The 12,428-nt window shown below is 48.7% G+C and overlaps 1 protein-coding gene and 1 non-coding gene across 4 annotated transcripts in view; one reads left to right on the top strand and one right to left on the bottom strand.

Moving 5' to 3' along the window:
• The window catches only part of ANKRD11 (ankyrin repeat domain containing 11), a 221,248-nt gene that overhangs the window by 47,341 nt on the left and 161,479 nt on the right, over nucleotides 1-12,428 (top strand). The window lies entirely within an intron of this gene.
• Nucleotides 4,890-4,996, bottom strand: LOC129457868 (U6 spliceosomal RNA). Its single transcript, XR_008649419.1, has one exon. It is a non-coding gene; the product is annotated as a U6 spliceosomal RNA (small nuclear RNA).

Here is a 12,428-nt window from a genome sequence, read left to right as displayed (position 1 = left end):
TGGAGGCAGTGTGGGTGGGACCTGTTGGAGGGAGGGTGGGGTCTTCAAAGATCTGTGGGGCCCTGAGGATTATAGAAAGGAACTGAAGGTGAATTCCAGAGGAATTCTTGTAGTATGTGTTAGTTGGTATGTATTAGGATTTTTTTTTTTTTTTGAGATGGAGTCTTGCTCTGTCATCTAGGCTGGAGTGCAGTGGCGTGATCTTGGCTCACTGCAACCTCCAACTCCCAGGTTCAAGCGATTCTTCTGCCTCAGCCTCCCCAGTAGTTGAGACTACAGGTGCTTGCCACCATGCCCGGCTAATTTTTGTATTTTTAGTAGAGACGGGGTTTTGCCATGTTGGCCAGGCTGGTCTCAAACTCCTGACCCCTGGTGATCCACCTGCCTTGGCCTCCCTAAGTGTTGGAATTAGAGGCATGAGTCACCGCATCAGGCCTTTGTTAGGATATTTTGTGTTTAAAAATACAAAAGTTATTTTGTAGCCAAAGTTATAGAAAGTAAAGCTTAGTAGAGATCAGTGGCAAGGCTCCCACAGTAGACAGGAAAGGATGGGATTTTTGGAAGGATTGGCCATGGGCAGGAAGAATCCTGGTTCCTCCAGAGAAAAGGTGTGGGTGTGGAGGTGGCCGTTGTAGAAGCTGAGGGCCTGCGTGTCTGGATGCAGTGTTCTTAGGGCCAAAGGTGGCTGTATAGGAGGAGTGAGAACAGGTGGAGTGTGGGCACTTAGGGTACGAGGCCAAGCGTGGAGCATTGTTGTAGGATTGTGGACCACAGCAGGGAGTGTGAGTGCACGGACGGGGATCACGAGGACCCTCTGATTCATAGGACTGTGGACGACAGCCGGGATGTGGGTGCATGGATGGGATCACGAGGACCCTCTGATTTGGGTGTTAGCTTTGTGGTTGCCACACTCTAGATCGTGCTATGTGATGTTTCTTTGGCACCTCAGGCCCCCTTGTTGAGGTCCAGTGATATCTGATGCAGAGACAAGGGTGTTGGGGTGTTTGTGATAAGGCATTGGATAGGGAAGAGAGGGAGGCATCTAGGGACCACTGTCTTTAGGAGTTTAATGAGGGCAAGGAATGGGGTAGTAGGAGACAGGGCAGCAATAGTGATTAAACTTTTGGCACTAATGGGTTACAAATATGCATTGGAGGTGAGGAGGCCACTGATGTTGGACGTGGAGCTTTGTGGTTGGAACGATGGATGCGCCCTTTGTGTGGGGGTCATGCAGGCAGGTGCCCAGTGTATTTGCAGGGTGGGGAGGGATGGCAGGCATTCAGTTGGTGGCAGGTTGTGTTGGGTCCTTTCCAAGCTTTGCTTCATTCAGGCTTTAAGCAGGACCTGGCCTGTGAGGCACTTGGTGCAGAGTGAGAACACCTTGGCTGTCCCTGGAACTGCAGGGACAGAGGGTGTGTGGCAGGGTGACAAGCGGAGAAGCAGCTGCGGGGGGGCTGGCGAGAGCCTCTGTGCCCCAGAGTGGAGGAGGAGAGAAGCGGATGCTCAGGGTGTGAGTGGGAGGCTGTGTGTGAGAAGGGCCCCTGGGTGCTCACTGGACAGGAAGCTGCTTGCTGGGCGTGGCTGTGGCCGGTGCCACTGTCATTGTGTGTCCCTGGTCCTGCCACAATGATCTCAGGGCTTCACCTCACAACCCTTGATGGCCTGGCCGCCAGAATTGAGTCTGTGGGGTTTTTTTGGTTTTCGTTTTTGTTTGAGACAGGGACTTGCTCTGTCACCCAGGCTAGAGTGCAGTGGCATGATCACAGCTTACTGCAGCCTCTGCCTGTTGAGCTTAAGTGATCTTTCCTTCTTAGCCTCCCTATTAGCTGGGAGTACAGATGCGTGCCACCACACCTGGATAATTTTTGTATTTTTTGTAGAGATGGGGTTTTGCCATGTTGCCTAGGCTGGTCTCGAACTCCAGGGCTCAAACGATCTGCCTGTCTGGGCCTCCCAAAGTGCTGGGATTACAGGCATGAGCCACTGCGCCTAGCCACCTTAGTGTTAAACTGTTTAGATGTAGCTGTCACAGAAGCTTTAGGAGAACCTCACCTGTTTTCATATTAGAAACTTTTTTCTTGTTCTCGACAGTCTGTATCCCAATAGCTCATTCATTGAAAACACACCCAATTAGGGACTGATCAAGGATTTTCGACCTACGGCCTTCATGAAATGCAATTAGAAGTCCTTTTTAAAGTTTTTTTTTTTTTTTTTTTAAAGATGGTGGTTCTAAGTGTGGATCCATCTGAAGAACAAAACAAAGCTTCATATTCTTTTGGGCAGGAACATATACTAGGCTGGTTTTTCTTTTTTTTTTTAAACAAAATCTTTTTTTTTTTTTTAATTTTTTTTTTGAGATGGAGTTTCGCTCTTGTTGCCCAGGCCAGAGTGCAGTGGCACGATCTCCGCTCACCACAATGTCCGCCTCTTGGGTTCAAGTGATTCTCCTGCCTCAGCCTCCCGAGTAACTGGGATTACAGGCATGCACCACCACACCTGGCTAATTTTGTATTTTTAGTAGTGACGGGGTTTCTCCATGTGGGTCAGGCTGGTCTTGAACTCCTGACCTCAGGTGATCTGCCTGCCTTGGCGTCCCAAAGTGCTGGGACTATAGGCGTGAGCCACTGTGCCTGGCCTCAAAATCATTTTTTTTTTTTTTTAAATACAGTTATTTCCTGATTTTGTTGAAGAGGATGTTAAGATATCAGAGTAAGAATTCAGGTGTCAGGCAGGGCATTGTCCCTGTGTTTGTGATGATTGCTGTCTTTGTTTCCCGCTTTGGAGTAGTAGCCTGAGCATTTGGAGGAGCACAGATCATCCTCAGCCTTTGTGGCTCTTTGGGGCTGGGGCACTGGTCCTAGGTATGTTTGCAGGTTGGGGTGGAGGATGATAGTGACGTCCATGAGAGGTGTGATGTTGCTTCAGGGGCAGCATCTTACACCCCAAGGAGATGACCTCTTAGTTTACCTGAACCTCAGAGAGGCTGAATTTGCTCAGCCAGTGGTTCGAACCGGCTGAGCAGTGGTTGAACTAGGGTTGGACCTATATATATTAAAGAAAACAGCTTGCCTCCCTTCCCTTACTAATTCATTGGTTAATACCATGTCCAAACAGCCTATTTTACTTTTGTAAACAAGCGACATGGATAAGGGCTTAGCTTTCTGGGAAGAAATCAGCCATTAACATTTGCCTCCTCTGAGCTGGGCCAGCCGTGGAGAGATGGGGAGTTCAGTTGGTGAGTGCCTGGGCACCCTCAACCCAAGGGGCCAGCACACCTGGATGCTGAGCCTCCAGGTGGGTGGTGCAGGGCAGGTGCTGAATGGGTCTGTGTGGTAGGTCTGCAAGGGTGGCAGTGTGCCACTGTCCGGGTGGGAGCGTGCCTCCTCCTGTGGTGATGTCCTCTGAGGTCTCTGCTTCTTTTTTTAGGTGGTGGTTCCCTGAGCTTAAGCCCCTCATGCATTTCTCACACTGTAGGGTTACTTGGTTGTTGCATCATAGTTGATCTTTATTTGGTAGAATTTCTCTTTTTTTTTTTTTAATTTTATTTATTTATTTGTAACAGAGATGGGATCTGGCTGTGTTATCCAGCCCGGTCTTGAACTCATGGGCTCAAGCCATCCTCCTTCCTGTTTCCCAAAGTGCTGGGATTACAAGCATGAGCCACCATGCCTGGAGTAGAATTTCTAAAAGTAGTCTTGTATGCTGATAGACCCTGAAGGGGCCCATGATAGCTTTTCTTTTCCTTGCTTTTGGAGAAGAAACAGTGGGCAAAGTTTGATGATTGGATTTCAGATGAAATCAAAGTCCAGGGCTGAACTAGCTCCAGGGTAATGCTGATGGCAAACCCTACACAACCCCTGCACTCTACCCCCCCAAAGTAGGCCGTTGGCACTTTCTGGAGCCCAAAGATGTTTAATACTCACCTGCTCTTCCCAGCATGTCTGTCATGCGCAAGGAGTTGCAGTGAGTGGCAGCCTGTTCAGAGTTGTAGTTCAGGGAGGACCCGTTGCTAGAGCGGGCTTTGGGCAGGAGCATTTATCTCACGGAGACAGTCTTCTGCTCACTGCATTTCTACCTGGAAGGGCATACAGAGTGTTTCCTCTGCTTGTGATTTTAAAACTTGCATATCAGTATCTATGTGTTTTGAGTCTTAGTAGTATTTTATGCAGGAACACAAAAAAAATACTTAACTACCTTTTTTGTAAAATAGCGAAGTCAGTTGTTACTTATTTCAGATTTGAACTTTTCATTAACCTTTGTCCCAGCCTTGGTGAGTTTCAAGGTACTATGGAAACTGTATTCTTGGTCTGCAGAGCTTTTGCCTCCCTGTCCAGCCCGACAGGCCGCTTTGTCTCTGCACACCTCTCCTTCGGTGTTGACGCCAGCCCAGCACGGCAGCCGTAGTTGGCACAGGCTTTGTTGGCACTGTCCTCCAAGAACAAGCCTCTGCCCTCCCAGCAGGCTTGCTCTGCACTCACGGGCCTTGCTCTACCTTCCTGTGCAGATCTGTTTCTTAATGCATCTTGGTCGTAGATCATCACTTTTCACCCCTATTCAATTCATCCAGCTTGTGTATCTTTACATGTAAAAAAGGGGTGTTCCCGCTCTTAAGAATTGCATTTCTCTTGCTTGCAAAAACTGGTTGAAAAGGCTTAACAGGTCTGGTAGCCTTCTGGGTGCGGAGGGTATTGCCTAAAGAATTTTCCATGCGTGGCAGGCAGCTAGTAGGTGTGTGTCTGGCACCATTCCATGTGGGTGGTGCTTAACACTGGTGGTGCAGGGTGGTGCTTGCTGTGGGAATGGGAGCACCCTGTGTATCTCCTGTCTCTTACTGACTGGAAGGCATCTGATGCCTTGCAGTGCAGGTCCCAATTTGTGTGTGTTTTTTTTAAAGTATGGAATGCTTCACAAATTTGCATGTCATCATTGCACAGGGGCTATGCTAATCTTCTCTGTGTTGTTTGAATTTTTAGTACATGTGCTGGCCAAAGCGAGCATGCCATGCTTGCCTTGACTATGAACAGGTTCAATTTGAAATACTTCACATTTGAGGCTGGGTGCGGTGGCTCACACCTGTAATCCCAGCACTTTGGAGGCCAGGGCGGGCAGATCACTTGAGGTCAGGGTGAAATCCTGTCTCTACTGAAAATATAAAAATTAGCTGGGCGTGGTGACGCAGGCCTGTAATCCAAGCTACGCGGGGGCTGAGGCAGGAGAATTGCTTGGGCCTGGGAGGCAGAGGTCGCAGTGAGCCAAGATTGCAGCATTGCACTCCAGTCTGGATGACAGAGCGAGATTCTGTTTCAAAAAAATAAGAAAAAAATGAAATACTTCACATTTGAAAAACTTCCTGCCTAGTGGAAAAATCCTTGCTTATGTGTAATGAAAGAGGCAGAGCCTACGTGCTGTGGTGAGGTGTTGAGTGACATTGTCAGGGCCCTTGGGAAGTGGTGGCTGGCTTGTGCTGTAAGGGGCAGGAGCACTGGAGGCTTACCAGGCCGTGATGGGGTTAGAGTGAGAATGGGGCACACACCTTCCTGCCACCGGGGAGCAGGGTAAACAGCAGAGCCTTGCTGTGAGCGTCTGGGTTCCAGCAACATTCCTGGTGGGTGGTGAGGAGGAAAGGACTAACCGTGTCAGCACATGGCCTTTGTGGGACACAGGCCTCCTCCCTGGAGCTTCAGCTTCATCTGGAAATGAGTCTTCAATGCGTAAAACCATTCCTCAATGATACCGTCCAGCTGGTGGAAACATAGGTTTGTTTTCACCTAAAATCTAGGGGTATTGAGAGACATAGAAACAGACAAACAGTGTGTGGGGGAAGCTGTGCATAAAGGGGCGTTTGTGGGATTGTCTTTACGCAGGATCCAGCTTGAGCCCAAATGGAGGAAGAGTCTTGGTCTCTACGAAACAGGTGGTTTTCTGAGACAGATTCAAAAGCATTTTCTAGAGAAGCTCTGCTGCATCCTTCCATTGCATTCAAAACATCGTTTCTAATTATGTTTTGAGAGTGTAGAGTTAGAGTGTAGAATATTGAAATTAAATCCTTAGTGAGGAAAGCGTAGATGTGACTCGGCACGTTCTCCAAAGCACTGGCACCAGTGGCCAGTGCGTTGTCAGCTGGGGTGTCCTCCCTCTGCTGAGCTTCCTCCCCCTGCGGCCTTCGCCTTGGCCCTTGGTGCACTGCATCCGTGTGTCAGCTGGGGTGTCCTCCCTCTGCTGAGCTTCCTCCCCCTGCGGCCTTCGCCTTGGCCCTTGGTGCACTGCATCCGTGTGTCAGCTGGGGTGTCCTCCCTCTGCTGAGCTTCCTCCCCCTGCGGCCTTCGCCTTGGCCCTTGGTGCACTGCATCCGTGTGTCAGCTGGGGTGTCCTCCCTCTGCCGAACCTCCTCCCCCTGCGGCCTTCGCCTTGGCCCTCGGTGCACTGCATCGGTGTGCCATGTGCTCACTGTGCACAGACCTTTCATACTGATGAATTCATGTTTATTACTTTGTAAAAAGTTTATTTCTTGGATGTTAGTCACGGCTAACCTTGATTTTGCTTTCAGTACAAGGATTTTTAATTTCTAGCCCGGGTTTGAGTTGTTTGAACGGAGGTCTGGTGACTTTGGGAAAGGTCTCTCCATGGATTATGGGGGAAGGTGCCTTTTTGGTGAGTGCCATAGTCGGCTGCCACCTTGCCATCCAGAGAGATTCCTGCTTGTGGACACTGTTCAGTTATGCAGGGTACATTTAATTTTTTAAGAATCAGGTTTGTGTATTTTTTTTTTTTTTGTAGGCGGAGTTTTGCTCTGTTGCCCAGGCTGGAGTGCAGTGGCATGATCTCGGCTCACTGCAAACTCCGCCTCCCGGGTTCACGCCATTCTCCTGCCTCAGCCTCCCCAGTAGCTGGGACTACAGGCGCCCGCCACCACGCCCGGCTAATTTGTTGTATTTTTAGTAGAGACGGGGTTTCACCGTGTTAGCCAGGATGGTCTCGATCTCCTGAGCTCGTGATCTGCCCGCCTCGGCCTCCCAAAGTGCTGGGATTACAGGCGTGAGCCACCGTGTCTGGCCACAAGGAAACTTATTTTTTATAAACCACGATGCGCGCTCTCTTTCCGTTTTGACTGTGACACAGCCACACCAGGATTCGTGCACACTCACGCATTGCCACACAGCCACAGATGTGCCTGTTGATGCCACATGGATTTGTTTTCTGTCCTGGCAGGCTTGGAGGCAGGTAGCCCCCTTTCTGTATCCCCTTGCTGGGTGGTGCCTGGGTGTCCTCTGGCTTCTCCAGGGCTCTGCCCACGTTGCTGTGAGTTGAATTTTTTGTGGCCCTTAGTTTGTGCTTGATACTTTCTTTTGTTTTCTTCCTTTCCCTCTTGCCTCCTCCTCCCTCTACTTTTGAGACAGAGTTTTGTCGTGTCATCCAGACTGGAGTGCAGTGGTACTCACAGCCTGTGCTCACAGCTCACTGCAGTGTTGACCTCCTGGTCTCAAGCAATTCTCCCACCTCAGCCTCCTGAGTACCTGGGACTACAAGTGCATACTACCATGCCCAGCTAAGTTTTTATTCTGTTTTTATCGTTACAAAGTTGAGGTTTCACTATGTTGCCCAGGCTGGTCTGAACTTCTGGCCTCAAGTGATCCTTCCCCCTCAGCCTTCTGGAGTTCTGGGATTACAGGCGTGAGCTACCACTCTGGCCCTAGACATTTTCTGGTGGTCTGCTTTTCCTAGTTCCACTGTTATGTATCCCTCCCCCCAGGGAACATGTACATCTTACATGAACATACTGATAAAATGTTCATTTTTAATCACAGCACACTGAATTCTTTCGGAGGAAGCCTCCCGATGTGAACCCTGCCATTGTCCTCTTGAGGACGGGAGAAGTAGGAGGAGGCAGGCAGATGGTTGTGGGTGAGCACTGAGCTCGAGGTTCTGTGTTTTAGACCTCAGTCCTGAAAGACTGTGATTTCCTCTGAGTCTCTGATTCTTTGTCAGATTCCTCATAAGAGCCAGGTCACAAATTATGGAGTTAAGGTAGTGGGCTGCGGCTCGGCCCCCACACCTGTGAGAGACGCAGGCCTCCTGCTGTGGGTGTGTGCAGCAGAGCTGGAGTCCTTGACTTCTCCGGAGGCCGCCCCTCAGTCTAGGTCAGCTGCACTGTCGGTAGTGTTAGAGTTGAGCTTACAGCTGGCTCTGTTGGTGATCATTGGGAATGAAAACGTTCCACAGAGTTCTGAGGTGGACGGAGTTGTGCTGAGAGCACCTTTGGTGTTGTGTGTGAGTGGTAGATGAAGAATAGAACAAGCTTTTCTTTGCTGATTGTGTGGTTGTATTCACAACCTCGACTGCTGAGGCGCTGTGGTGTGTTTCGGCTTCATCCTAAATAATCACATTGCATTTTAGATGGGTTTTCTCAGCCATATCCCTGGATCACTGTTTTACATGGAGAACTTTGACACTTATTTTTTCTTTGCTGTAGTTTTTAGCACTAAAAGTGTATATAGATAGTCCCTGACTTAACGATGGTTAGGATTTTTGACTTTACACTGGGTTTATTGGGAGGCAACCCCGTTGCAAGTCAAGGAACATTTTATCTCCTTAAAAGTAAAATCATTAATTTAGTGTTGTCTGCTTTTACATTTTTATATATTCAGAGATCCTATATATTTGTGCTTAGGATTCATTTGTCTATACTGGAAAACAGCATTTTCCAAAAAAAGTTTTCTGTTTACTGAAAACAGTGGGACTTACTTGAACCTTCAGTGCTGCGGGTAGCAAAGAAGACTCTGACTGGGACTGTGCATGTGCATTTGAACAACGTGCCACACAGAGGGAGTTTCCCATTGTGATGTTTATCTTCTGTGTGAATGGAAGAATACAGTTCTTTTTTTTTTTTGGTTTTGTTTTTCTTAAGAGAAAGGTTAAAATTTTTGTTTTTGTTTCTGTTTTTGTTTGAAGCAGGGTCTTGCTCTGTCATTCAGGCGGGAGTGAATGTGATCATTCAGGCCGGGGAGGCTGCAGTGGTGTGATCACAAACTCATTGGCTCAAGCACCCCCACACCTGGCTAGTTTATTTTAAATTTTTTTATAGAGATGAGGTCTCACTATGTTGCCCAGGTTGGCCTTGAACTCCTGGGATCAAGCAGTCCTCCCACCTCGGCCTCCTAAATGCAGTAACATTTGATGACTTGAGATTTCAATACTGTAGCTTCGAAGGGACTGTGCTTGGTTCTTGGGGGCAATGCCTTCCAAACTGTCGATCATGACCTATTATGTCTTTTTTTAGAAAATTTTCTTGGATGGGCATGGTGGCTCATGCCTGTAATCCCAGCACTTTGGGAGGCCCAGGTGGGTGGATCACCTGGAGTCATAAGTTCAAGAGCAGCCTGGCCAACATAGTGAAACCCTGTATCTACTAAAAATACACACACACACAGACACACACACACACACACACACACACACACTAGCTGGACATGGTAGCACACGCCAGTAGTCCCAGCTACTTGGGAGGGTGAGACAGGAGAATTGCTTGAACCCAGGAGGCGGGCTGCAGTGAGCCGAGATCGCACCACTGCACTCCAGCCTGGGCAACAGAGTGAGACTCTGTCTCGAAAAAAAAAAAATGTTCCCTATCCCAAGGCCGTAAAGATAGCTTCCTATGCCTTCTGCATATTTTGTACTTTTGCCCTTTGCATTTACACCTTTACACCTTTAATGTATCCTAAATTGATTTTTGTGTATGGTGTGAGATAAGAAGCCAGCTGTTGCTAGTCTTCATGCAGACACCAGTTGAGCCAGCCTCCTGGGCTGTTGTTTCAGCCTCCTGGGCTGTTGTTCCAGCCTCCCAGCTGCGCACGCAGTTCGTGGACCCATCTCCAGTGCCCCTGCTGTGTCCGAGCTTGCGGTGCCCTCCTGGCCAGCGGGCTCTCCTTGGGACACTGCCACGTGCCTTCATGGTGGACTCTGCCTGGTGTTGGTGTCTAGAAATATAATGGACTTGTGTATATTCATCTTATATTTTGTATCTAGGAATTTTTCTTTCTACAGATGAGGACCCTAAAAATGATTTTAACCATGGCTGCCCGACTTCACAGCCCCTGGGCCTGGTTTGCATCATGCACTGCCCCGCACTGACCCATAGGAGATTGAACTGGGCACAGTGTCGAGGTGCCCTGGAGGGTGGGTTGCTGGAACTGGGAGTGGCATTAGGAGCAGTGGAGAGGCACGGCGGAGGAGCGGATGCATGGGAGGTGCAGAGGCCAGAGAGAAATGAGAGTGGCCAGGGCACCACAGCCTCCCTACCAGACAGGAAGAGCCAGAGAGAGCTGGTCTGAGGGACAGCGTCTCTAGTCTTGAGTCCATGGCTTTCATAAACCCCCTGGACATCTGGTGAGTGGGCTCTCCGGAGAGATGTCAGGTTGGAGAGAGCTCTGGAGGACTGTTTGCTCAGGGAAGATGGTGGCGTGCTGGGAAGTGAGGGGCTGCTCAGTGAGAGAGTGGGAGGCACAGAAGAGCAGAAAGGAGAAGAGGTGAATGAGGAGAGAGGAGGAAATAGGGGTGTGGAGGAGTCAGTGGGAGGCGGGAGGAGCCAGCCTGTTGGCTGCACTGGTTTGGGAACATTAGAGTGAAGAAAATAGACGTTGGGGCAAACAATACAGTCTTTCACTTTTTGGTATTTTTTTGGTGGCTTTTTTTTTTTTTTTTTTTTGAGACAGAGTCTCGCTCTGTCACCCAGGCTGGAGTGCAGTGGCGCAATCTCGGCTCACTGCAAGCTCCGCCTCCTGGGTTCACGCCATTCTCCTGCCTCAGCCTCTCCAAGTAGCTGGGACTACAGGCGCCCACCACCACGCCCGGCTAATTTTTTTTTTGTATTTTTAGTAGAGACGGGGTTTCGCCGTGGTCTCGATCTCCTGACCTCGTGATCTGCCCGCCTCGGCCTCCCAAAGTGCTGGGATTACAAGCGTGAGCCACCGCGCCCGGCCTTTGGTGGCTTTTTAAAAAATTCTCTGTCATATTAGCATATTAGCATCATGCTTGGTTCATGGAGTGAGAGTCCACTGTTGTTGCCCCTCTTCATAAGTGGACATTCCTTCTCTGTTTCTAGGTTAGAAGGTGTGCTGCCCTTTCAGTGATGGATCTGTTGCTTCGTTCCTTTCCCTGTTGTGAAAATGGTCGCACACAGGCTGATGTCGTTTGGGTGTGTGTCATCATTTTTTTCTGTGACGTCTCTTTCCTCGTATGTCACTTTTTAGGAGATTGGGGACAAATGTTCTAAATTCATCAACTGTGACCATCTTTATTTTAAAGGAAACTACTTTGAGTTTCCTACCTTTCTCTTTTTTTAAAAGATGTGGTTGATAAATGTATATTAAATTTTATTCAGTTAGCTTAAGAAAGTAGATAAATTTATTGAAGAGCAAAACACAAAGTTTCGGCAGTACCATTGTCTAACCTTCAGGGGTCTCTGACAGTTTTCTAGTTATTAATTCCCTCACAGTTACCTCAGGGGATTAGAATAATTTTATTAAAACAAAAATACAGTAAAAGTTTTTTGGTTTTTCAAGTATCCTCCATTGACTTGTCAGTGTTGACAGTTAACTTTTTATTTTGTATCTGAAGAAGCAGCTTAGAGGAATAGTCATTCCAGGAAGAAGAGCTCTGATGGCCGATGCCCCTGCGTCTTCTTTTCCTCCTGCTTCAGTCCTGCTCCTGCGGAACAGCTGTCCTGTTTGCTCTGTCCCGACACCCAAGGCAGATGTCGCTTGAGGCTCTTGTATAATACTTGCTGTTAGAGACAGTGGTCTTTTCTGCTTGAATCTCTTGTTGATGAATGTCATCTGTCAGGAGAAACTTGGATTTTTTTTTTTTTTTTTTTTTTTTTGAGACCTAGTCTCACTCTGTTGCCCAGGCTGGAGTGCAGTGGCACGATCTCGGCTCACTGTAATGTCCACCTCCTGGGTTCAAGCAATTCTCGTGCCTCAGCCTCCCATGTAGCTGGGACTACAGGTGTGAGCCATCACGCCCAACTCATTTTTGTATTGTTAGTACAGATAGGTTTCACGGAGTTGGCCAGGCTGGTCTCGAACTCCTGACCTCAGGTGATCCACCCACCTCGGCCTCCTAAAGTGCTGGGATTACAGGCATGAGCCACTGTGCCCGGGCGAATTATCACGTTTTAATAGAAAATTTTAGTCCACTTTCCCAAATGGGGAATCTTTCCTTTTGCTGGGGGTCTGCAGCCATATTGTCGGAAGAATGTGTGACCCTGCAAAACCCTCTGCTCTCAGCAGCACCTGCTGGGCTGGTGGGCGTGCCCAGCACAGCTCGAGGACACAACTGGCTGTCCTTGAAACTTGCAGTGATTCAGAGGTGATGGGCGGCACCGGCACCTTGAACTGAATGCAGAAGTTAAAGTGAAAAAGGCTTCCTATTCC

The sequence above is a fragment of the Symphalangus syndactylus genome, chromosome 11, assembly GCF_028878055.3.
Source record: "Symphalangus syndactylus isolate Jambi chromosome 11, NHGRI_mSymSyn1-v2.1_pri, whole genome shotgun sequence".
Lineage (NCBI taxonomy): Eukaryota > Metazoa > Chordata > Mammalia > Primates > Hylobatidae > Symphalangus > Symphalangus syndactylus.
The sequence above is the reverse complement of the archived record's forward strand: the minus strand, read 5'-3'. Positions and strand labels throughout refer to the sequence as shown.